The sequence below is a fragment of the Camelus bactrianus genome, chromosome 1 (assembly GCF_048773025.1).
Source record: "Camelus bactrianus isolate YW-2024 breed Bactrian camel chromosome 1, ASM4877302v1, whole genome shotgun sequence".
Classification (NCBI taxonomy): domain Eukaryota; kingdom Metazoa; phylum Chordata; class Mammalia; order Artiodactyla; family Camelidae; genus Camelus; species Camelus bactrianus.
The window spans coordinates 87,502,172-87,529,960 of record NC_133539.1 but is presented as its reverse complement, the minus strand read 5'-3'; the positions used below and the strand labels follow the sequence as shown (position 1 = coordinate 87,529,960).

The 27,789-nt window shown below is 34.6% G+C and overlaps 1 long non-coding RNA gene across 1 annotated transcript; it reads left to right on the top strand.

The window, feature by feature from the left end:
- The first annotated feature begins 202 nt into the window (after positions 1–202).
- Positions 203–27,541, top strand: LOC123616009 (uncharacterized). Its single transcript, XR_006723873.2, has 3 exons — positions 203–313; positions 11,730–11,857; positions 27,271–27,541. It is a non-coding gene; the product is annotated as an uncharacterized LOC123616009 (long non-coding RNA).
- The last annotated feature ends 248 nt before the right edge of the window (positions 27,542–27,789 follow it).

Sequence of the window (27,789 nt, the reverse complement as noted above, 5' to 3'; positions counted from 1 at the left end):
TTTTTTTTTTTTTTTTTTTTTTTTTTTAGTTACTGGTTCCTACTTATTTGAAAGATAACTCTGATGAAAAGTTTTCAAAAAATGATTGTCTATTTTGGAGTTAAATGTAAAAATGGAAATAATGTCTGAATGAATGTTTCCATTTTTTGGTTAAAGTTTTAAGCTTGTTATTTTGAACTAATTATAAACTTACAGAAATGTTGCAAAAAATAGCATACGGAATCCCAATATACCTCTTCTGCAGCTTCACTTCCTGATGCAAAAGGAAATGTGGACACTCCAGAAACTCCTGGCGCATGACTCCATCTCGGAGGTAATCTTAACCTGGATCTAAACATTGCACAAGGTCAAAGCTACATATCTGAACTATATTACATGATTTATGACTTTGAAGTACCACTTTGGAGCAGAATATGATTTTGTCTTAGCTATATTTCACTGTGCTTTTTTCATGAACACAAGTAATATTTGTGTTCATGAAAAAACAAGTAATTTCCAGGAGAAAGATAAATTCTCAACCTTTACTCCTCTTCTTTGCTAAATTCTTAGGGCATCCATAGTTCAGCAACTTCCCGAGACCTAAACAAGCTATGTCATTCATTATATGTGTGTATGTGTTGCATTTTGCAGTGAATGTTTAATGCATTTTATGCTAGGTTTTAATCATATAAAAAAAAAAACAGAATTTAACTAGTAGTTCTGTTAAAAAATTAGATGTAGGTATTACTTTAACTTACAGCATTATTAATAGTATAATCATTAAGAAACACGTAAATTCAAGGAGTATTAATTTTAACCATATAATCTATTAATTTGTTTGGCAATCTTTTGAAATTCTCCTTCACCTGGAAATAATGGTGAAACTCCTTATTACAGCATCTCAGACATTTCACTATCTGACTCTAACTTTTTTTGCTGCTCATTTCCTACCACTGCACATCCCTTGTATTGTATTCACTTGTGGTTTTTCCCTTAGCCCTTGCCTCTATACTGTCTTATCCACATTGTACTGCTCCCTCTCTTCTCGGCTGTCGATTTAAGCGTTCCCTTCTATCCTCTGATATTACTTTGGTCATAACACAAGAAGAGTACTTATCAAAGTGTGTTATATTTAGTTTTATGATCTTCTCTCTCCTCTACTGGATAATGAGTCCCATCAAGTCAGGGCCACTTAGGCATGTTTGTATCCACAGAGCACAGCATAATTTCTGGAATGTTGTGGATATTTTAATAGAGATTATGATTCAGTGAATCAATACATTATCAGGATTTAAGAACTAATTTAAAATATAAAAGTAACTGCCATGGCACAGCTCTTCCATAAAAGTAACACATTTTAAATATTAACAAATTCAACGTGAACCAAAGCTAGATAGATTGTTTCATGGGAATTTGACAGGATAGTGCACTATGTGGAGCTGTTACCTGAAAGAGTAATATGTATATTTATTTTTTTTTTTCTGAAGGGTTTAGTAAGTGCTATTTGTGTAACACTGAATGCAGTTACACAAGACAAATACAGAAATGGCAACAGTGGCCATCTTTATTTATCTCTGAGTAATGAATGAAAATAGTGGTTAACAATGTTTAAGTGCTTGTAGATAGTTCTATATTCTTTGCACGTACCTGCTCTCCTGATCCTTGCATACTTCTATAGTGAAGATACTGTTATTCATCCAGTTTAAAAGATCCAAAGCTGTGACTGATAGAGGCTAAATAACTTGCCAAAGGACATTCAGATAGGAAGTTGTAGAGCTCAGCGGCCCAGGGTCTTGCTTCAGATTCGGGGTTGTTACTCCTGTATTACCCTACTCCCCAGTGTTTATAAAGAGCAGGCTGTAGAAAGAGCAATAGATTAAAGATGGCAACAGAGATCCTGTACAACCACAGCCTACTCATGCAGGCAAAATAAGATGTTGGATTGTTAGATATACTATAAAATTGTTTCTAGAGTCTTCTTGATTTGATTTATTTTGAAATTTTCTAAATTTTTTCCACTATGTTTCTTTTTTTCTTTTTTTTCCTGTGATCCTTATTTTATTCCTTTATTCTCTTTTCTCACCCTAAGAAAATAAAGTCAATGAGTAGATGTCAGAACATAACATTATCTCTCAATTCTAGAGAGATGGCTGGCTGGCATAAATTCTATGGACTTAATGCAAAAAAATTGTATTAGGTGGTAGCCCCATTTCAAAGTGTTTGCCTCTTCATAGCTCACTGCCACGCCAAGATCTGTCTTTTTCAATGACTGGAGGATTTTCAAGTCTGTGTGTACCTCCTAGAAAAGTGCTAATTTTCTTGGCAAGTCAAAAAAAGAACATCTGCTTACACTGACTCACTAGTTGAAAAACAATAAGGAAAACTTTTTCTTTTCCTTTTCTCTGCTAGTGATATGACTGTAATACCCTACTGCATATTAATGACTCTCAAGATGCATTCTTGTTTGAATGGTCAGAAATAAAATGATGCAATATTGAGTTATAAAACAGAAATAAACCATATTAGCTAAATACTTTCTTCACCAAATAAAAACATACACATATAATATAACAGTAAAATAAATGAAACATTTTAAAAGGAAGTTCTTCTTGTTTATAATCATCCTTCCCTAGTTACATGACAGCTAATGTAGTATTCATGGTCAAATTTAACTTTTGAGACCATCTGTGCTATGCAAGATGTCATGGAAATAAAGGCTGTTTTGAAATAAAAAGAGAACAAAAACCTTATTCAGAGAACACCTCCCAGCTGTGTTACCAGTTACTGTGCAATCATCTTTCATTATACATGCTGTATGGGGTATGGAGGATGATTAGAAATGCAAACCTGATGTTCTGAATTTGTACACCTCTCTTAGGGCCAGATCTTCTTAGCAGGGAATTTAGCCTCAGATTCCAACTGTAGCTCATGAAATGTTTTGCTAAGTCACTAATATTTATGGAGTGATAACTCAAATATTCTAAAAAGCACCTTAAAGACACGGACAAGTTCTAAAATTCTTACATTTATAGAATACTAGACACTGAGCAGTGTAAGACTAAGCAAAATCAGAACCATACTGTTATCACCTTTGTTTTCTTCTTTTTCCAATTCAGTTAAACCTGACTGGACACCATTAATGTTTTTGTTACAAGCTTAGCAATTAGAGCTGTTTAGATTGTATATGATCATCCTTACTAAGGCACGTATTGACAATAACTCTAATTTTGGAAAATGTAATAGCTATGATTTGGTTATACCAGTATTTCAATATTTATATTTTTCTAATATTTTTATTGAAATATAGTCAGTTTACAATGTAGTGTCAATTTCTGGTGTACAGCACAATACTTCAATCATATAGGAACATACATTCATTTTCATACTTTTTAACCATAAGTTACTACAAGATACTGAATATAGTTCCTTGTGCTATACAGTATAAACTTGTTTATCTATTTTATATATAGTAGTTAATATCTGCAGATCTCAGACTCCCAATTTATCCCTTCCCACCTCCTTACTCCCCTTGGTAACCATAATTTTGTTTTCTATGTCTGTGAGTCTGTTTCTTATTTGTAAGTAAGTTTTTCTTTTTCTTTTTTTTAAAATTCCACATATAAGTGATATCATATGGTATTTTTCTTTCTCTTTCTGACTTACTTCACTTAGAATGACATTCTCCAGGTCTATTCATGTTGTGGCAAATGGTATTATTTTATTCTTTTTTATGGCTGAGTAGTATTCCATTATGTAAATATGCCACAACTTCTTTATCCAGTCCTCTGTCGATGGACATTTAGGTTGTTTCCATGTCTTGGCTATTGTAAATAGTACTGCTATGAACACTGGGGTGCATGTATCTTTTTGAGTTAAGGTTCCCTCTGGATATATGCCCAGGAGTGGGATTCCTAGATCATATGGTAAGTCTACTTTTAGTCTTTTGAGGAATCTCCATATTGTTTTCTGTAATGGCTACACCAAACTACATTCCCACCAATACTACTATTTACTATAACATCTAAAGAAAGGTCATTCTAAAGAAATCAAACACAAACTAGTCAGAAGCACATCATGTGATAGCTTTACATTTGCTTTATTTAAGCTAGAGCAAATATTTAAAATTGTTAATTTCAACTTACTACACTTAATTTATATATCTAGTAAATGAAGCTTAAACTATATAATAAATATATATTCAAAATAGTGTTTTGTGAGATTATCAGATAAAATATGTATTCAAAAGTTAAAAATCAAGGTTCAGAATGCCTACAGTAATTAAAGTAACAAAAGTGATTATACATATCACACAAAAATAAAAATACCTGGTGGATATATACCTCAACTACTAAACTTTTAACTTTGAGAAACTATTAAAAGAAAATTTTGATTGATACATAACACCTTATAAAAGTGGTTAAAAGAAGATTCTCTTATATCCAATACCTATTTGCCAGCTAAAATGTTAGTTACATAAAATGTGCATTGGCAAAATATTATCTAAAATATAAAATAATGAGAAGTTGTAATTGAGGGTTACAAAAAAATCCAAACTATCCTGTATTCCCTTTAATTTTTGTTGTTTATTTTAAATAGAACCCACTTGGTGGCCATAATCTTATTTATAATTTAGAATTTTTCTTCAGTTTGTTAAACTGAGGGATTGGGGTAAAGGAGGAGGCACAGTGACAAGATGTCATTGGTTAACTGAGACATCAGACTCATGAAATTTATGTGATTAAAAACCAACTTTGGAGTTCTAAAGTTTAAAAATAACAACAAAAATTCTATTAATTCCATTTTAACATTCCTTTTTCTTTTCTGCCTCCTATTCTGCTACTCTTTCTCAGATAAAGATCTTAATGACAGCCTATGCAATAGTCTGGTTTATAATTAGCTCTGGATGCAATTAGAAGGCATCACGTTCTCAAAGTGATACTACTTCAGCCTCATTCTTTTTTTGTGTATCTCAAGACTTTGCCTGATCCTGTTAATTTTCTCTCCATCATAAACTCTCCTTGAATTCTACCAAAGACCCCCACTGACCTGAAGCTGCAGTAGTTTGTAGTGGTGTATCAACTCCCATTAAAAATGTATTTACTTTCAATTTCAGGCTGTTAAATACTGTGGCAGAAAGTCAAATCATTTTGCTGAGATACTACTTCATAATTTTTCCATTTTTAAGAAGTAATACAGTTGATGTATAAAATTGTTAGTTTGAGGTATACTACATAGTGATTTGATATTTCCATATGCTATGACATGATCACCACAATTAACCTAGTAACCATCTGTCCCCATAAAAAGTTATTACAGTGTTATTGACCGTATTATTTGTTATGTATTATATTGATGTGGCTTATTTTATAACTGGAGATTTGTACCTCTGAATTCCCTTCACTATTTCAGTTCATTTCAATCTCCTCCCCTCTGACAACTACTCATCTGTTCTCTGTATTTGAGTCTATTTTCATTTTCTTATTTGCTTTGCTTTTTAATTTTCCACTTATGAGATCATACAGTACTTGTCTTTATCTGACTTACTTCACTTAACCTAATGCATCTAGGTACATCCATATTGTCACAAATGGCACAGTTTCATTTTTCATTTTATGGCTGAGCAGTATTCCATTTTGTGTGTGTGTGTGTGTATACACATGCATAGAACACACACTACATCTTATTTATCCGTTCATCTATTGATGGGCATTTAGATTGCTTCCATATCTTGGCTATTGTCAAAAATTCTCTGATGAACATAGGGGTGCATATATCTTTTCACATTAGTATGTTTGTTCTTTCAGGTAAATACCCAAGAGTGAAATTGCTGGATGATAAGGAAGTTCTTTTAATTTTGTGAGGAACCCCCATACTGTTTTCCACAGTGGATGCACCAATTTCCAATCCCACCAGACAGTACCTAAAGGTTCTCTTTTCTCCAATCCTCACCAACACTTGTTGTCTTTTTTGATGATAGCCATCCTGAAAGGGGAGAAGAGGCATCCTATCTTGGTTGAATTTGCACTTGCCTGATGATTAGTAATGTTGAGCATCTTTTCAAGTGTCTCTTGGCCATCTGTTATGTCCGGGGAAAAATGTCTATTCAGGTCCTCTGCCCATTTTTTAATTAGTTTTTGTTGTTGATGTAGGGTTGTATAAGTTCTTTGTGTATTTTGGATATTAACCGCTTATCAGATACATTGTTTGCAAATATCTTTTCCCATTCAATAAGCTGCCTTTTTGTTTTGTTAATAATTTTCTTCCCTACGCAAAAGCTTTTCAGTTTGACCTAGTCCCATTAGTTTATTTTTGTTTTTGTTTCCCTTGCCTGAGTAGACAGATCTAAAAAATTACTGCAAAGACCAATGTCAAAAAAAGCTACTGCCTATGTTTTCTTCTAGGCATTTTATGGTTTTAGGTCTTACATTTAAGTCTCTAATCCATTTGAGTTTGTTTGTTTTTATTGAAGTATATTTGACTTACAATATTATATACGTTTCAAGTACACATGATTCAATATTTTTATACATTACAAAATTATGATCACAATAGGTCTAATTTCCATATGTCACCATGCAAAGTTATTACAATATTACTGAATATATTCCCTATGCTATACATTACAACCCCCTGATTGATTCTCTCCTTCACCTATTTCCTTTATCCCACCATTTTCTTCCCCTCATACAGCAATCAGTCTGTTCTCTGTATCTGTAAGTCTGTTTCCATCTTGTTATGGATGTTTGATTTGTTTTTTAGAGTCTACATATAAGTGAAATCATATGGTATGTGTCTTTCTCTGACTTATTTCACTTTGCATGATACCCTGTAGTTCTATCCTTTTGTTGCAAATGGCAAAATTTCATTCTTTTTATTGCTGAGTAATATTCCATTATATATATAATTTACATATTTTTATATATATATGACATACCTTCTTTATCCATTCATCTATCAATGGACATATCTTGGCTACTGTAAAAAAATATTGCAATGAAAACAGGGGTGCATATCTCTTTTTGAATGAATGTTTTCATGTTCTTTGTAAAAATACCCAGAAGTGGAATTGCTAGATCATATGGTAGTTCTGTTTTTAATTTTTGAGGAAACTCCATATCATTTTCCATAGTGGTGGTACGAATTATTCCCACCAACAGTGCACAAGAGTTCCCTTTTCTCCACATGATCACTAACACTTGTTATATCATGTCTGTATGACAAGAGCAATTCTGAAAGGTGTGAGGTCATAGCTCATTGTGGCTTTGATTTGCATTTTCCTGTTGATTAGTGATGATGAATATCTTTCCATGTGTCCTTGAGCCACCTGGATATCTTCTTTGGAAAATTATCTATTAAGGTTTCTCTGCCCATTTTAAAATTGGATTGTTTGTTATTTTGAATTTGCATTTTAAGAGTTTTTTGTATATTTTTTATATTAAGTCCTTACAGATATAAAATTTGCAAATATCTTCTCCCAGTCAGTTAGCTGCCTTTTCTATCTGATGACAGTTTCCTTCACTGTGCAAAAGCTTTTTAGTTTGATATACTCCCATTTATTCATTTTTGTTTTCATTTCCCTTGCCTTAGGAGACCTATTTTTTACAAAAATATATTGCTAAAACCAATGGTAAAGAGCATGCTGCATATATTTTCGTCTAGTAGTTTTATTGTTTCAGGTCTTACATTCAAGCCTTTAAATCATTTTAAGTATATTTCTACATATGGTGTGAGAAAGTAGTTCAGTTTGATTGCATATAGCTTTCCAGTACTCCCAACACTATTTATTAAAGAGGTAGTCTTTTCCCTATGTATATTCTTGCCTCACTTGATAAAAATTAATTGGCCATATAAGCATAGTTTTATTTCTGGGCTCTCTATTCTGCTCTGTTTATCCGTGTCTGTTTTTGTGACAGTACCATACTGTTTTGATTATCATAGAATACAGTATGGTTTGATAACAGGGAGAGTGATACCTCCAGCTTTGTTCTTCTTTCTCAGGATTTTTTGGTTATCTGAGGTCTTTGTGATTCATTACAAATTTTAATTTACTTGTTCTAATTCTGTGAAAAATACCATTAGTATTTTGAAAGCAATTCATTCAACCTATAGATTACCTTAGATAATTTGGTCATTTTTAACATTATTAATTCTTCCAATCCATGAGTACATAATATTTTTCCACTTCTTTGTGTCATCTTCAATATCTTTCAACAATGTCACACAGTTTTCTGAGAACAGGTCTTTTACCTCCTTGTTTAAATTTATTTGGCTGTTTCATTCTTTCAGTGAAATCATAAATGGGATTGTCTTCTTAATTTCTTCTCCTGATAGTTCATTATTAGTAAATAGAAATGCAACAGATTTCTGTTTATTAATTTTGTATCTTGCACTTGTATCTTGCAACTGAGTTCATTTATTCGATAGTTTTTTATAAGTGTCTTTAGGATTTTCCATATATAGTATCATGTAACCTACAAACAGTGATAGATTTACTATTTATTTCTTATTCTTGTCTAACTGATGTGGCTAGGACTTTTAATACTATATTGAATGAAAGTGGTGAGAGTGAACATCCTCGTCTTGTTCCTGATCTTATAGGAAATGGTTTCAGCTTTTCACAGTTGAGTATGATGTTGAATGTCAGATATGGCCTTTATTATGTTGAGGTAAGTTTCCTCAATATTGACTTTGATGAAAGTTGTTATGGATTATATGATTTTTATTCTTCAATTTGTTACTGTGGTGTATCACATTGATTGATTTGCAGATATTGAAGCATCCTTGCATCTCTGGAATAAATCCCACTTGATCGTGGGGTATGATCCTTTTAATGTATTATTGAATTTGGCTTGCTAAAATTTTGTTGAGGATTATCTGCATCTGTGTTCATCAGTGATGTTGGCCTGTAATTTACTTTATTTGTGGTAGGTTTGTCTGGTTTTGGTAGCAGTGTGATTCTGGCCTCCTAGAATGAGTTGGAAGCACTCTTAGTTTGAAAAGGACAGGTGTTAACTTTCCTTTAAAATTTTATGGATTCATCTGTGAAGCCTTCTGGTCCTGGTCTTTTGATTGTTGGCAGGTTTTTTTTGTTTGTTTTAAACTATTATTACAAACAAAATGATTCAATTTTATTACTGGTAATCAGTCCATTCCTTTTTTTCTATTTTTTCATAATGCAGTCTTAGAAGACCACATTTCTAGGATTTATCGATGTTTTCTAGGTTGTTCAATTGGTATATAATTATTCATAGTAATCACTTGTAATCCTTTGTATTTCTGTGTTATCCGTTGTGACTTCTTTTTCATTTCTGATTTTATTTGGGCTCTCACATTTTCTTGATGAGTATGCATAAAGTTTTATCATCAATTTTAATTTTTTAAATAATTCTTAGTTTTAATATTATTTTTTTGTCTCCATTTCACTTATTTCTGTTCTGTTCCTTATTGTTCTTTCCTCCTATAAACTTTGGGTTTTGTTCATCTTTTTCTATTTCCCTTAGGTGTAAGGTTACATTATATATTTGAGATTTTTTTTCTTGTTTCTTAAGGAAGGCTCACTTCACTTTAAACTTCCCTCTTAGAATTGGTTTTACTGTATCACATAGATTTTGTATTATTGTGTGTCCATTTTCATTAATCTCCTGGTATTTTTTGATTTCCACTCTGATTTCTTCAGTGCCTCATCGGTTGTTTATTAGCATATTGTTTACCCTCCATGTGTTTGTATTTTTTGCAGTTTTATTTCTTGTAGTTGATTTCTAGTCTCAGACTAGATTGGAAAAGGTGCTTATATAATTTCAATCTTGTTAATTCTGTTGTACTTTTGTGGCTTAGCATGTGCTCTATCCTGGAGAATGTTTTATGTGCACTTGAAAAAAATGTGTATTCTGCTGTTTTGGAATATATACACACACACACACACATATAAAGTTCATCTGATCTGTTATTTAAAGCTTATGTTTCCATACTGATATTCTATCTGGATCTGTATTTTCTAAGTGGAGTGTTCTCCAAGATCAGCAAGTTTCTCTTACCCAGGCTCCTTTCAAACTTGCCTCTGCATTGGGACTCAGCATGTGAGATGTGTATTCCTTTTAAAAACTGAGTGTCTATTTCTTATAGGCCTCTGGCTCGCCTGAACATAATTTCCATTAGTTTTCAAAGCAGACATTCTGGGGGCTTGTCCTCTGGCTAGGGAGCCAGACACCTCACTTCTTAGGGAGGACCTCTGTAATTGGTATTCCTCCCTTTTGTGAACCACTGACCCTAGGGATGGAGGTTTTGACTATACTGTTCTCTACACACCCCATTCATCTTGTAGTGGTTTCTCATGTCTTTAGTTGTGGAAACTATTTTCTGCTAGTCTTCAGGTCATTTTCATTAATTGTTGCACTGCAAGGACAGTTGACCCTTGAACAACACAGGGGTTTGCGGCACCCAATTCCCATGAAGTTGAAATTCCATGTATAACTTTACAGTTAGGCCTCCATATCCATGGTTCCACATCTGCAGATTCAACCAACTATGGATTGTGTAGTAATGTAGTATATTTTTACTGGAAAAAAATGCATGTATAAGTGGACCAATGCAGTTCAAATCCATGTTGCTCAAGGGTCAACAGCAGTTGTAATTTTGGTGTGTCCATTGAAGGAGGTAAGTTCAGGGTCTTCCTACTCTGCCATCTTGGCCACCTCCCCCTTCAACTGCTTTATAATTTAATGTGATCTTTTATACACTGACACTTCCAACCCAGCCTTGTTGGGTGGCCGTTCTTTCAAGAAGTCTCTATTACACTCTCCATTTCAGAGTTAACACTTTTATTTTAAAAGAATGTATATTCCTGGAAACTTTTTAAAGCAATGATAGTATGACCATCAATTGGGTATTCATTTTATATATATGGTTAAATAAATATATGTAAGGCACTTTACCTTAACACAAATTAGTGAAACAGCTGAATAAGTTTGCATCCCTCATAACTGAAACCAAGAGAAGCTAAGTTTTTATGCCTAGTGAGACAGAGGGAAAGTAAACCTGTGTCTACTATGGAGGCTCCCTCTTTTTCATTCATCCATTCAACATACCGTTTATCGATTGCCTCTTATGTGCCTCTTCATTCAGTATCCTAGAATCTAGACAAATGGACTTCCTTGCCCTGTAAAATGGACAGTCAGAAAGGATGGGCATTGACTGAGTGATGACAATTTTACACAGCAATAGTGAGGAAAAATGCACACTAGGCAAATTTGGAGCAGGGTTAGGGACAGAAAACTTCTGTTAAGTAATAGTTATGTACAGTTATGCTGAAATGAATCAGATTTAGCTACACAAAGCATATTTATGGGAGACAAGAGGCACTGGACAAACTAAAAAATGACATTTTCAAAGGGAAACATGTTTTATAAACAAACAAGCATAGTTGTCTGGGGCACAGAGAAGCTGGAGAAAAGGATATTTATTCTCTTTCTTTTCAGTCTCTCTAAATGGTTGTTAGTATACTGTGTTGTATTTTTAAAAATAAATATTTTCTCACAATATTGCAGGAGAGAGAAAATATTTAGCAAAAAAAAACCAGAAGTCTTATTCTAACATCCAGAGATGACCACTGTTAACTCTTTGATGTTAATCATCTCTATATAGGAATATGTGTATTTTGTACAGAAAGAATATGAATATAACCAGTATACTGTTTTGAAGCCTTTTGCCTAATGTAACATATGAAATTATTTTTCATGTCCATACATTTTCAGGTGTAATATAGTGCATCAACAATGTAGTACTGATACATCAATGAACAAACAGATGGACTGATTAAACAGGATAAATATTCTGAAAATGATGTTACTATGGAAAAACATTACAGTCTAAAAAAGAAGAGGTAAGTCATTTAAAATTATTTTAAAACATTTACTAAGTATGTGGGAAAAGTCAGTTTTAATCCTTGATTGCTGTTTCTCTTATACCCCCAGACTGCCAAAATTATAAATGATTATTTTGTATAAATTTATATTCACAAATTTGGAGTAAGCTAGATGTATGCAATGGACATGGGCTTTCAAATGAGAATATTTGTGAAATAAACAAAAGTTTGATGTCCTTTAATAAGTTACAAATAAGCTCTACGTCATGAGTATAACAGTATCATATATAAATACTCAAGAAAACTGGAAACATACTTGGCAACATATAAGGGGTTGATATATAAATATCTTGTATAAAATAATAGGAAAATTCCTATTCAAGTAGAATATTTGGTAAAATTTGTAAGCAAAATCAAATTAAAATATGCACCTGAAACTATCTCACTGTGCCCTGTGGAACACAATAAATTATAGGTTAAAAAAGAAAAAAAGACATCGTCAAATCTTCCATGAAATTTCTCTTCATATTCTGTTGACATCAAGCCCATTGCTGGTAATGTTACTTCTGTTACAACTCTCTTAAGGGATGACTTTTCTTTCTCACTCCCCTTACTCGAATTCCTGGAGATGGAACAGGTGGTGCCCTCCCTGTTCTTCATGGCTTTTTCTAGGCCACCCTCCTTTCCCTTCCTGTAAATTTAATCAAAGTAACCATCTGCTAGCCTTGTTATCACCTGTTCTCTGTGGTCCCCTTCCTGCCTGGATCTCCTGTCATAATATGGGAGACTATAATATACAGAAAGGTAACCACTACATTATTCTTGCCTTGTGCTTCCATGATCTCCTGTCCTGCAATGATGTTGTTTTCCATCCTCTGCTTCCACTTTGTTAATGTCATTTCCATTATATGAAGCACTTCTATAACCTCAATTTTCAAACATCCCATTTTCCAACTACCAGCTCTTATCTTTCCAACCCATCCTCTCATATGCTCCACCTCTTTAACTCTACTTGAACCAACATGCTATTGATGCTACACCGTACCTCAACCTTCTTAATTTTTTACTTTCCTCTTTATTCATCATAATTCCCAAGGTGAATCATATTCACTCATTTCCTTGCCTTCCTTTTACTTCATTATTCTCACATAAACTCCAAACTTCTGCCTACTACTTGTGCCTCCTGCAGGCCAATAGAGTTGCCCCTTGAGCAACATGGGTTTTAACTCACAGGTTCACTTGTTCATGGATTTTTGTCAGTAGTAAATGCTATAGTACTACATGATGTGCAGTTGGTCAAATCTATAGATACAGAAATTCAGATACAAAGGTCGTATTTGCAGATGGAGACACTCGGATACAAAAGAACTGCACATACAAACTATACTTGGATTTTTTATGATGGAGGGCTGGTACCTGTAACCCACATATTGTTCAAGGGTCAACTGTATTCTGTTGTCAAATGTCACTGGAAAAAATATAGCCATGCTTGCTTACTGTTCTCACTTTTTATTCTTCTGAATATCACTAAACTAAAATAACCTTTAATAGTGCTGGCAAACCAAACCATATTCTCTAACCCATTTATTCTCCCATTCTTTAAGACAACTCTTCCATACAGTGTATTCTCTTTAACCCTACTATACCTCCTATTAAACAAAGACAAGAACTGCAGCAATTTGAAGACAATTTCTACAAACTTCTTCTGGTATGACCTTCAACCATGATTCTATATACTACCCTCTTCTCTATGCCTAGACTGGCACTCAGGGCTCTTATCTCCAATTGTAAAGTCTGTTTCATCCACTCCTACTTCCTCAGGGACATTGTTCCACCATTTTCTCTCTTACAGGCAGCATGAGGGCAGGTTTCAAAATCTATTTTGTTTACCTCTGAGTCCCCAGAGCCTGTAATCATGCTCAGAATATAATGGGGGCTCAGTAATGAGTAAATGAAAGATAAAATGAAAGAGTATGTCATTTTTACTAGTCAAATTTAATAGGTTAATAATATATGATACTATATAACCTGTCAAGGGTGGAATGAAATGATTACTCACTTCCATGGTGGATAAGCATTAGAAATTAAACATTGCACAAAATCAATCTGACAAAAGAATCATAGATTCAGAGAATTAAAACCTTAATATGACAATCTTACTGGTTGTAGCCTCCTCTAAAAAAATAAGGCATATATTAATATGCATTAAAATCTGTTTATGCAGTGTCAAATTGAGTGAAAAATTGAAAGCAAAGAAAATATTTAGACAAATGATGGTGAGTCTACATGTTTAGAAAATTACCTGTTACTGTTATCACACCCCTAAAGCACTTCTGTTTACTTTGGAAAATGTTGGGTATGCCAGTGAAGCTGCGGCCCTGCCCACTGCCTCACTGTTGAGAATGATTCCTGTAGGCCTCATCTGAGAGAACTCCCCAAGAAGAGCTTTTGAGGATTCTATTACTAGTGGTTGACCAATGCCACTGACTACCTCTCTCTGCAACATTAAACTCCACTCATGTCTGATTGATTGTACCCAGCAGAGGTATCTGACTGAACCTATGAGACAACTACCTTCTGCCTCTATGGGGCAGCCTAATATCTTATTGAATAAGACTCATTAGTGGTTTCTAGAGAAGATATACAGGAACTAAGGCCTGATGTTAAAACTATGCTCAATGAAAAAGCAAGATGGTTTATGTTTGTAATAATCATGCTGCATATTCAAAGTCATATCTGTGACTGAAAAATATCTCAAATGGAGTTTTCTTTTTATGTATAAGGTAACAATGCAAGGGGCCAGAAAAGAAAATAAGTCATTTTCTTGCTTGTGAAATCAAAGCTGCAACATCTGTTTGCTTCACCTGCTGAAGAGAATACTCCCGCTTATACTTAATGGTTAACAAGACTGAACACTTTGAAACATACTTCTCTAGTCACCCAACCTGTAAATTAAATACATCAGTGATGCAATTATTGCACTGTGCTCTTTTCACAGGTATAAATCACATATAAAAGATCTGCAGTGCTGAGAAACACAAGCTATAATTTATGTTTTACTGTAAGCACCTGAAACTTTACAATGTCCAGTGTTCTGGACATTGTAAAGTTGCAAATATATTCTATGGCAACTCTCTCTTGCCTTGTTTCCTTCTCTTATGTCTTGCATACCTTTAATAGAATGGCCATATAATTTCCTATAGTTTAAAATTTTAGATTATACACTAATTTTTTAATAAAAAGTTTTGAAAATAAAAAGCATTCAATTCTAAAAACCACCACCAGTCATTATTAACATTTTAAGAAATATCTATTTATATATACAATATTTATATACACAATATTTATATACATAGTATATATAATTTTATTGTATATGTAATTTTAATATATACAATTGTATATATAATTTTAATATACACAATTGTATATATAATTTTAATATATACAATTATAGATGTATTATTATATGCTCAATGAAGAAAACATTACAAAGACAAAATATCTAAGATGAAAAGCAAAGTTACCTTCCATACAACCACCAAAAGTCAAGGACTTTCTTTTCCTCATGATTTTCCTAAATAACTTTTCACATTCAAGTTCATATTTTTTTCACTTCCTCTCTTTTCCTTTCCTTCTCATTAATTTAATTTTGACAGATCTTTTCAAAATAAGTAATCCTGCTTTTATTTATTAAATTAGGTAAAAAGAAATTTCATAAGTTCTCCTTTCTAAAATCCTTCAGGACTACATAAGTATTATTTATGTATTATTTATTATTATATTTCTTTGATAAAATTATAAATATTATAAAGTCACTTAAGAAAATAATATATTCACAATATTAGCCAATGTTTCTGTTTTGCATGTTTGATTTTTTTCTTCCTTGTATTTTAAACATATAGGTTTCTAAATCATTGTCTCAGAGTGGAATTTCACAGAATTAAAATAAATTAGCTCACAAAGCGTTTCTTAGACTTGGAGTTTAGAATATGATTCTCAGACCTAGTTGCTTAGGCACTTTTGCCCCCACCAGGTAATTCTAACATTCCAGATACTCAGAGCCCATCCTTAGATTCTGATTTAGTTGCTTTGTATTACGCTGAAAAACAGATTTTTTTTTTTAATGTTCTCTAAGTGGTTCTAATACACACTCAGGATTGTAGACTATTCAGTTTAGGTTAACAGATTAAAATTAGAAGATAGATAGACAAAATTATTTGGGCAATTAAGGCCTTAAAGTATAAACAGTTTGTCACTACACTTTTAATTTGCTTTCTGACCTATGCGTTATTTAAGTAATTGGTTTCTTATTTTCCAAATTTATCAGTTTTAAAAATTTAACATGACTCATTTTTAGTCTGATTTTAATTACAGAGTTCTCTGAAAATACACAAAAGTACTCATTGTCCCTGGGCATGAGCAACAGCTTCTATGAGATTCTTGTAACTCACTTTGCAACCTCTCTTATTTTCAGGATTTTACCATAGGTATGCCAAGTGCCCAAAGTAATCCCATTCCTCTTTCCCTTACCCCAGTTTATTGTTAGATAAGTCTCTTTTTTGGTCTAGAAATAAGGAGAAAATCAGTGACCAACTAAAAACTCAGCATCAATCAATAATCAGCAATTATTTATCATGGCTGGGAATTAAATTCAACTTAGTTAAGTATCTCAGGACTATATAGATTTGGAAAATCTGGATGAGTGGATCTGGGTTAAGATCCTGCTTTCTGTATTTTTTTATAAAAGCCTGAACAGTGATTCTGATGTGTATCCAAAGAGAAGAGCCATAGGATTTAAGAAACAGTAGGTTGTTTTATTATGACCAATTCAGATCATGAGCCTCTATTACATTAATTAGACCTCAGAGGCAAGGTTAAAAACCTTCATTTCTTTTTATGAGGCAGATAAAATGGCTCTCTTTCACTTAATAAAAACACGAGAATGCATCATTTGCATATTTTCTATCCTGTATTAGCTTTCTACCTTTGCTATTTACCAAAATTTGTCAAAGACCATGATGACTGGCAGTTTGTCCTGATTTTCTATTTATTAATAATTGTTTGCTATTATTTGTTATTTTGTTTTTTGAGATTTTATTAGTATCAAGTATTTTAGTTGAATGGCTTTAATCTTTGGATATTCTTCATTTTTTAGCCTGAGTTGCACCCTCATCTCTCTGCCCTTTAGCCATAAAAAATGATTTTTATATTGCCATCTAATATATAAAGCAAGTATTAACAGACATAAAGGGAGAAACAGACAGAAATACAATAATAGTAGGGGACTTTAATACTCACTTTCATCATAGATGGAGCATTCAGACAGGAAAATCAACAAAGAAGCATTGATCTTAACACAGTAGACTAGATGATATTAGGCATATACAGAACATTCTATCAAAAAGCAACCGAATATACATTCTTCTAAAGCTCACCTGGAACATTCTCCAGGATAAATCATATGTTAGGCCACAAAACAAGTCTTAATAAATCTAAGGAGATTGTAATTGATTTCTAGTTTCATATTGTTGTTTTTGGAAGGTACTTGATATGATTTAAAGAGATAATTGGCATAGTCACAAATATTTGGAAATTAAACAGTATGGTACTGAATAACCCATTCAGTTCAAGAAGCAATTATGGTTCAAGGAAGAAATTTAAAACAAGAAATCAAAAGAGAAGTAAAAAATACTTTTACACAAATACTTTCAGACAAAATGGAAATACAGCACACTAAAACTCATGACATGCAGTAAATGGAATTCTAAGAAAAATGTTACTTTTTGATTTACACATTTAGTGATAACAAGAGAGATCTTAGTAAGTTTACACCTCAAGGAAATAAAAAAGAAGAAAACATAAAGCACAAACTTAGTACAAGGAAGAAAATAATAGTGGTCAGAGAGAAAATGAATAGAGATCAAAGAGACAATAGCAAAGAACTTTGTTTTAAAAAGATAAAATGGATAAACTATTTAGACTAACCAAGAAAAAAAAAGACTCAAAAGAGAGAGTGTTACAACTGATAACACAGAAACATCAAGGATTGTAAGAGACTGCTATGAGCAATTACATATAAACAAATTAGAAAATCTAGAAGAAACAGGTAAATATCAAAAAAAAAAAACCAATACAGCCTACCAAGACTGAATCGTGAAGAAATAGCAAATCTGAATAGAGCAAATATTAGTAAGAAGATTGAATCAGTAATGAAAATTCTTCCACAAAGTCCAGAAGCAGATGGCTAAACTGGTGAATGCTACTAGACATTTAAAGAACTAATACAAATTCTTCTCAAACTTTTCAAGAAAATAGAAGATCAGTTCAAAATCATTTTCAAAGTCATTTTATGAGGCCAGCATTACCCTGATCTTAAAATTAAAAAAGGATGCCACAAGAAAGGAAAACTATAGACCAATATCTCAATAAACATAGATACAAAAACCTCAATAAAATATCACCAAATAAAATTCAACAACACATTAAAAAGTCATACACTATAATCAAGTGGGATTTATTCCAGGGATGCATGGAATGGTTTAATATCATTGTGATACACCACATTAACAAAATGAAGGATAAAAATCTTATGGTCATTTTAATAGAAGCAGAAAAAAATTTAACTGAACATTGAATTTTTTTCACGATAAAAACTCTCAACAAAATAGGTAAAGAGGGAACATACCTCAACATAGTAAAAGGGCATATATGACAAGCCCACAGCTAACATTATACTCAATGGTAAAAGCTAAAAAGCTTTTCCTCTAAGATCAGGAAATGGGACTAGAATGCCCACTCTCCTCATCACTTTTATTCACCATGGTATTGAAAATCCTAGTCACAGCAATTAGGCAAAACAAATCAAACAAACCAAAAAAAAATCACTATTTGCAGATAACATGATTTGATATGTAGAAAACCATAAAGACATCACCAAAAAGCTATTAGAACTGAGAAATTCAGTTTCAGGATACAAAATCAACATACAAAATTCTGTTGCAATTCTGTACACTAGTAAACTATCAGAAATTAAACAAACAATCCCATTTATATATAATAGCATCAAAAGAGGATGAAATGCCTAGGAATTAAATTCACCAAGGATGTGAAAGATCTCTACCCTGAAAACTATAAGAAACTGATGGAAGAAAATAAAGAAGACACAAATAAGTGATCATGGACTAGAAAAATTCATATTGTTAAAATGACCATATTACCCAAGGGCAATCTACAGATTCAATGAAATCCCTATAAAAATTACAATGGTGCTTTTATAGAGGTAGGATTTTTGTTCTAATATGTGTACAGAATCACAAAAGACCCTAAGTAGCAAAACAATCTTAAGAAAAACAAAGCTGCAGGAATCATGCCCCCTGATTTAATTATTACAGCTTTGTAATAGAGTTTGAAAACAGTATGGTACTGGGTTGAAACAGCACATGGTTAAATGGAATAGAATAGAAAGCCCAGAAATAAACCCATGTATAAGTAGTCAACTAATTTACAACAAAGGAGCCAAGAATATACAATGGGGAAAGCAAGTCTCTTTCATAAATAGGGCTGGGAAAACTGGACAGCCACATGCAAAATAATGAATACGGTATATATAAAAATTAATTCAAAATGGATATAAGACCTGAAACCATCAAGCTCATAGAAGGAAAAACATAACCAATGATCTCTAAGACATTGATCTTGGAGTGGGACTATATCAAACTAAAAAGCTATACAGTAAAGGAAATCATCCACAAAGTGAAAAGACTACCTACTAAATGGGATAAAATATCTGCAAACCATACATCTGATAAGGGGCTAGTATCCAAAATATATAAAGATCTCATACAACTTAATAACAAAAAATAATCTAATTTAAAAATGGGCAGAGGATCTAAAGAGATACTTTCCCAAAGTCACAAAGATGGCAAAAGAATATGAAAAGGTGCTCAACATCACTAACCACCAGGGAAGTGCAAATCAAAACTCCAATGAGGTATCACTTCACCTCTGTCAGAATGGCTATTATCAAAAAGAAAAAAACAACAAATGTTGGTGAGGATGTGAACAAAAGAGAACCCTTGTGCACTGATGGTAGAAATGTAAATTGATGCAGCTACTGTGTAAGATCTTCAAAAAGTAATTAAAACTACCATATGACCCAACAATTCCACTTCTGGGTATTTATCCCAAGAAAACAAAAACACTAACTTGAAAAGATATCTGCATCTCATCTGCATGTTCATTGCAGCATTTTTAACAATTGTGAAGATATAGAAGAATCCAAGTGTCCACTGATGGATGAATAAAGAAAATGTGATACACACACAGAGTGGGATATTATTCAGCCATAAAAAAGAATGAAATACTGCCATTTGCAACAACATGGATAGACCTATGCTAAGTGGAAGTCAGACAGAGAAAGGCATATACCATATGACCTCATTTATATGTGAAATAAAAACAAAACAAAACACATAGAGACCGAAAATGACTGGTTGTTGCCAGAGGTGGGATGTGTTGGGTGGGGAAAATGGGTGAAGGTTGTCAAAAGATGAAAATTTCCAGGTACAAAAGAAATCAGTCCTTGGGATATAACGTACAGCATGGCAATTGTAGTTTAAAATGTACTGTATATTTGTAAGTTGGTAAGAGAATAAACCTTAAAAGTTCTCATCACAAGAAAGATTTATATCTATATGTGGTGACATACATTAAATAGACTTATTGTGGTGATAGCTTAACAGTTTATACAAATATGAGATCATTATGCTGAAACTAATTAAAATTACATGTCAATTACATGTCTCAATAAAACTTTAAATGATCTTTGCTGTCAATTTTGAAGCTATATTTATAGAAATACAAAATACATTTTCAATGTCATAGCAAAATTATATGACAATATGGCAACATAGAAAGGTCTTGAACCCATCTTCCTTTCATAGATACACCAAGTCTATAGCTGTATATGGAACAATTTCTTCTCAAAAATTTCTAAATAATGGCTGAGTGATAACTACACATCAAGCAAAGGAGAACAGCACATTGACTATGGTAGGAGGGGCTGGGACACAATCTTGCCATTAATCCCACCCCTGGGGCAGCAACCCACAATTGGGAGGGAACTTGAAACCTAGAATTTCTCCCTGAGGAGGAGAGAGTTCAAATTCTACATTGGGCTCCCCAACTGTTAAGACTTGCACCCGAGAGACGGACTCACAAAACATCTAGCTCTGAAAAACACTTGGTCTCTTGTCCAGGAAACCCACAAGACTGTGGCAATCTTAGAAACAGCTCCTAAACGGCTCCTGCACATGGACACCTCCTCTTCAGTGCCCAGGTCAGAGGCAGCCAGTGAGGCTCAGACTTTGAGCAGAAGGCTCATTTCCTTATACTAAAGCATTAGCCCAAGGGGCTAATTTAACCCATCTCTTGAGCCCACTGGGAACACTGCCCAGTGACAGACTGGTGGGTGCCACTTATGCACTCTCCCTCTGCCTTGCTCTAGACAGTGGGTACCATCTTTTATTTATCCGACAGGGGCCATCTTTATGTGCCCCCTCTGTCTCACTCTAGCCAGGCGGTGTCATCTTCGGAATCTCCCTTGCCTTGTTCTAGCCTGTCAGCTCCATCTCTCTTTTTTCTTCTTTTCCTTTTTTTTCCCCCCAATCTTTTTTCAGTGGGCATCACTTTTACACTCCCCTTGCACCTCACTTACACCCAGTGGGGGCCATCTCCATGCTCGCCCTCCGCCATGCTCTGGAGCACCAGAATCACCTGGAGGAGAGCTTTTACACATTCTGGTGCCGTTTCTGCAGCTGCCACCCAGGAGACACCCCTCGACTGCCTGGCTCTTAAGGGCAGGTGAGCCTCATTCCTTAGTCCCATGACACTGTAGTGATCAGAGAAATCGTTCTTGGCAGGCTACCACCCCCCAGGACACCCCGCAGACAGCTGACTGAAACACAACCCCAGTCTTTTTGTGAAAGAGGCCTCATTGCTTTTCTGGAGATTTTCTGCCCTCAGGGGGAAAATTTCATACACATCTTCAGATTTCATACACATCTACTCGTCTACAGAAGTGCTCTCAGGGAACAGAGGCCAGTGGATGCCATCTGCTCTCTCCCTCTGCTCACTTCAGCTTACCGGTACCTCGCAGAAAGTAGTATATATACTCTTGCCTAGCCCCCCAACTTTTACAGCTGCCTCCAGGGAACACCTCCTTATTGCCTGGCTCTGGCAGCCAGCAGGGCTTACCCACATGTGTCCCATAGGACTGTAATAAATGGAGAAAGTATTCTTAAAAAGCTACCACCCCCAGAGCACAGGAGGAGCAGCAGACTCAGAGTTCAGTCTCTCTATGAAAGAGGCCTATTAGCTAATCATTACAGATGCAGCCTGACGGGATATGGGAAACATGGTGTATATGTACAATGGAATATTATTCAGCAATTTTAAAAAGAATAAAATTTTGTCATTTGTGACAACATGGATGGAACTTGAGAGGAATTTGCTAAGTGAAAAAAATCAGACAGTAATGATAGATACCGTATAATCTCACTTGTATGTGGAATCTAAGAAAAGAAAAAATCAGAAGCATCAACACACACAAAAGACCTAAGTCATGCACATAACCGATTGGTGGTTGCCAGAGGTAAGAGGTGGTGGTTGGAAAAAATGTGTGATGGCACTCAAAAGGACAGACTTACAGTTGTAAAATAAATGAGTCATGGGGGTATAATATACAGCATGGTGACTATAATTATTGCATATTGGAAAGCTGCTAAGAGAATAGATCTTAAAATTTCTCATCAGAAGAATAAAAAATTTTGTAACTATGTAAAAGAATGATGTTAACTGGACTTACTGTGGCGATCATTTGGCTGTATAAACAAATACTGAATTATTATGCTGTACAGCTGAAATTAATATAAAGTTACATGTCAATTATACGTCAATAAAAATGATCCTGAATAAATATTCAAAGCAGAGGGTATCAATTATCTTTCCAAATGAAACTAAATATTCTATCTCCCTTCTCCCATATTGAATAGGGTTAGGAAATTATAGTGCTCATCCTTATATCTGTGGTAATTAGATACTGACAGCACTTATTATGAGTTGACATTTTACTCAGGAAAATTTTGGTATGTTTTCCTACCTAAAATATCCTTTTGAAAGTGATTAATCCTACACCTACCCCAAAATGCAGTTCTAGTTTCCATTTGTCTTGAAATTACTCAGATTGTATCTATCAGGTTTAATATGCTGGAGAGTTAACACTATTTTGAAAATGTATAGTGCAGAGGCAATAATCTACTGTGATTGTACGACTTAACATGCAGAACAAACACATAAATCCACATATATGAATTCTGTTACAATTTCCCTAAACACAAAGCTTCAGTGTATAAGTAATGCATTAAAAAAAAGTATGTGCATGCCCCAGTGTTCACAGCAGCACTATTGACAATAGCAAAGACATGGAAACAACCTAAGTGTCCACTGACAGATGAATGGATAAGAAATGGTATATATACACAATGGAATATTACTCATCCATAAAAAAGAATGAAATAATGCCATTTGCAGCAACATGGATTAAACTAGAGATTATCATATTAAGTGAAGTAAGTCAGACAGAGACAAATATGATATCACTTCTATGTGGAATCTAAAAAAAAATGATACACATTCTATTTATAAACCAAAACAGACTCACAGACATAGAAAACAAACTATGGTTACCAAAGAGGAAAGGGTTGGGGAGGGATACATTAGGAGTTTGGGATTAACAGATACACATTACTATATATAAAATACATAAACAACAAGGACCTAACGTATAGCACAGGGAACTATATTCAATTTCTTGTAATGAGCTGTAATGGAAAAGAAACAACAACAAAATATCTATATAGATATATATGGATAGATAGATGTATATGCATGACTGAATCACTTTGCTGTACACCTGAAACTAACATTGTAAATCAACTACACTTCAATAAAAAATAAAATTTAAAAAAATGCTTTGCTGGAAGAAAAAGTATGTGCATGTATGCACACCTTTTTAAACACTGATTATATTTCCAATATGGTTATAAATCTAACATTTTATTTATCCTGAGTATAATCATGTTTTTACTAATATTTAGTCTAAATTTTTCCATTTTTCTGTGTAATATAAAATAATCTTTTGCCAGTTAACCCATTAAATCACTTTATTTTTAAGAATACTACTTGAAAAAATAAAATCAATTTCTGGAATCCCTGAGAATGGATTTTTAGTAAACAACATGAATGAATATGTTGACAGTGTTAGTTTAAGCCATTAGAAAGCTTTCTGAGGTTGTTGAATTGGAATATCTTGCCTGCTTCTTAAGCAAAAAGCAAGCAAGTCTATATTCTAATAAATGAATTGTTTTAGGGGGAATTTTTTTAACTTTATACAGTAGAGAAGAATGACATAGTACCAATATTGGTTTTTTTTTTTTTGACTAAATTAATGATCACATTTTACTACCATCTACAGTAATATGGAAAATATCAGACCTACAGTAATGCATTTTCTATTACCTTCTAACTCAATCTTCTCCCCAACCTCCTACATCCATTTCCTTCTATTTTTTTTTTCTTTTTAAACTTGTTCAGCGAATGTATTACCTGTCAAAGGCCATGAATTGACAATTGAGAAGATTGAAGAGTTCGTTCCTTTGTCAGGATTATGTGACAGTGGAAAAGAATAAACCATTAAGCTCCCTTATGACCCTTCATGCCATTCCATGAGTTACAGACTGAAGACAAAAACTGGAGTTCTGTTCTGCCCTTTCAGATTTTTTCAATCTTTTAATCAAATATATCATATCACCTCATTCTTGACTCAAATTTTACAAAACACCCAGGTATTCCATGAGTATTTATTATACTCTGCTACCTATGGAAGCATTATGTTACTACTACTATTTTCCCCAAATATTTTAAATAAATTATTGTAGGAAAGTTTAAAATATGAATCCATGAGAACTAATTAGTTAATCAATACATGAACAATGGGATGTCATGAGTCACGTTCCCGTATACATAGGTTTTTGTGCACATATATTGAAAAACAAAATAAATATGGCACTAAAATTGATCCATTGTTAAGAACACTCACTATGTTAGAGCAATACATTATCCTGATATATGGAAATCTGTTTGAGACTTTTAATTTCATTTTTCTCTGCCATGGCCCATCAGCAGGTGCCAAGTAAGTATTAAGGGAAGAAAGCTGTTTACTTGATACTATGTGATATATTCCAAGTTAGCCTATTTTCAGAATCCTGGCAGAAGACACAGATTCCTTGATTGTCAGAAACAAAGGATTTCATTCCTCATAGCAATAGGAGTGGCTAGTGGAGAAGTAAAGATGAGGCAAAGGAAACAGAAATGGAAGTAAATTCTAAAAAGAAGCAGTTTTAATTTGGTCACACTTGTGGACAATTGAGACTCAATCCTTCTGGGATCTTTACAGAAGAATAAAAAATGCCTTCTAGAGTCATCTCTCTGATCAAGGGATGATACCGAGATGGCAATAAAGAGCATTACTGATTTCATCCCTTATTACGAGAACTACTAACAATTTATCATGAACAAGACACCACTGAGAAAAATCCTGTTACACGAGGCCAAGACTGAAGTGCTCCCCTGTACCAAAGAGATGGAGACAGTCCCCGTTAGAAGGTAAAGAGGAACAGCTGCATGCTGACTGCTTTGCCCCTCCTCCAGGCCGGGGCAGCACCACATCCTGAGCCTACACTTCCTCTAGTGGGAGAAGAGAGCCCAGGGTGGATGTTGACCTCCCCCAGCATTGTCAGTTGCTTCTTGGGAGTCCCCACTGCATCTCACAGAGATCACGGAGCTGGACCACTGGGAATCGGATTATGAAAGAGAAGTGGAAAGTATTTGCAGCTTTGCTTATCTACAGAGCCAAGACTGTGGAAAGTCTAACCAGGGAACTCAGCAGGATGCAGGTCTTCCTGTTTTAAAGCCTCAATTAAAGAGCCTTCCCAGCACTGGAGTATGGTCTACCCTGAACCCCTAGGCAGGTGAGCTGAGTCTTCTACTGCAGAGTATAGTTCCTTGTCCCACTCGACTAGGAAGCATGGCCATAACACCTGACGGTGTAGCTCCTGGTCCTGCTCCACCAGGAAGCCTGGCCTGAGCATCTGGAAAATAGCTTGATCCGGCAGCACTTCAGCAGAAGGTCTGCCAGTAGCTCTGCCCTTCTGTAGAGACAAGCTGGTGGCTCTGTCTGGCCAGAGTTTGGTGGACAGCTCTGACTGGCTCCCCAACAAGACTCTTGTCATCCTGGGGACTTGTTCTACACATCCCCACCCTAAGCAGGGAAACTAACCCATAGTCCTGCCCACTGCCGAATGTAATCTCCACACATGCTAACCAGGAAAACTAACCTGAGCTCCTGGGAGTCTCGGTAGCCCATCCCGCAGCCCCAGCACAATGTCACTTGAGCAGAGAACCCAATAAGTGATTCTGTGTCTGCAGAGGCAAAACAGTGGCCCCCGTCTCTCTGTGGAGCTTAGCAAGCAGGTCTACCAGATTTGATACCCAGAACAAATAGCCTTGCTGGCCCTGGGACCTGTTCTGCAGCCCCAGCAAGGCAGGAAAGCTAATTTATAGCCCTGCCAAAAGCTGAATACAGACTCCAGCCTGACCCAAATAGGAAACCTAACTAGAGCTCCTGGGAATCTGGGTAGCCCATCTTGGAACCCTGATTACAGTAGCACTTCCATGGTAGGATCCCCCTGGCATCTCTTAGAGCAGCCTTAGAGAAGCCCTAGGGACTAAAAGTGAAAAATCAGATGACTGTCCTTCAGAGATGTTTTCAGCATGAAGTGGGTCAAGGACCACCAAGAAGTATGAGCTGCAGCCCTGGCTCTGGCTGTGGGTGTTACACTGATGGCAAGAGATACAAGGCAGTGCACAAATGGCAACTAACACCTAACTATATATGTATGTTTATGAATACATATGTGACATACAAAGAGGATAATTTATGGAAAAACATTCCCTAAATTTTAACAGAAATTATTTTGTAAAATAAGAGTGACATTGGGTACTGGTTGTATTAATTTCCTAGGGCTGCGCTAACAAAATACCACAAACTAGGTAGCTTAAAACAACAGAAATGCACTCTCCCACATTTCTGGAGACGAGAAGACCAAAATCAAGGTGTTAGCAGGGCCATCCTCCCTCCATAGATTCCAGAGGAGAACCCTTTCTTGCCTTTTACAGCTTCTGGTAGCCCCAGACATTCCTTGGTTTGTGGTCACGTAAGTCTGATCTTTGCTTCCATCCTTCTGTGTGTCTCTGTATCTCTGTGTATTCACACGGCTGTCTTCTTTGTGTTTCTCTCCTCTCCTTATAAGGACACCTGCCATACTGGACTAGAGCCGATACCACTCCAGGATGACCTCATCTTAACTAATTACATCTGCAACGACCCTACTTCCAAATAAGGTCACATTCTGAGGTACTGGGAGGTAGGACTTTTAATATATATTTTTGGGGGAATCCAATTCAACCCATAAGAACAAAGGAGGATTTCTATTTGTTAATCTATATTTTCTAAAATATTTATAAAAGTTTGCAAAGAATATTCTGGAAGTCATCGCAGTTTGTCTTATTCTTATACCTAATGTCAACTTTCTTTTTTACATGCCTGTGTATGCTATGAAAGTCAAATACTCACTTAGTCCTTGCTGCTAGCTCTGTGACACAGCCTTGGCCAATAAATAGAGATACACTGACCTTGTTTATCCCCCTGTCCTTTCTTTCTACTTTGAAAGAAAACACTATGTCTAGGATTGTACAACAATTTTACAATCCTAAGAGAACAAGCAAGTTTATTTAAACAAACAATAACAACAACAACAAAAATACACTGA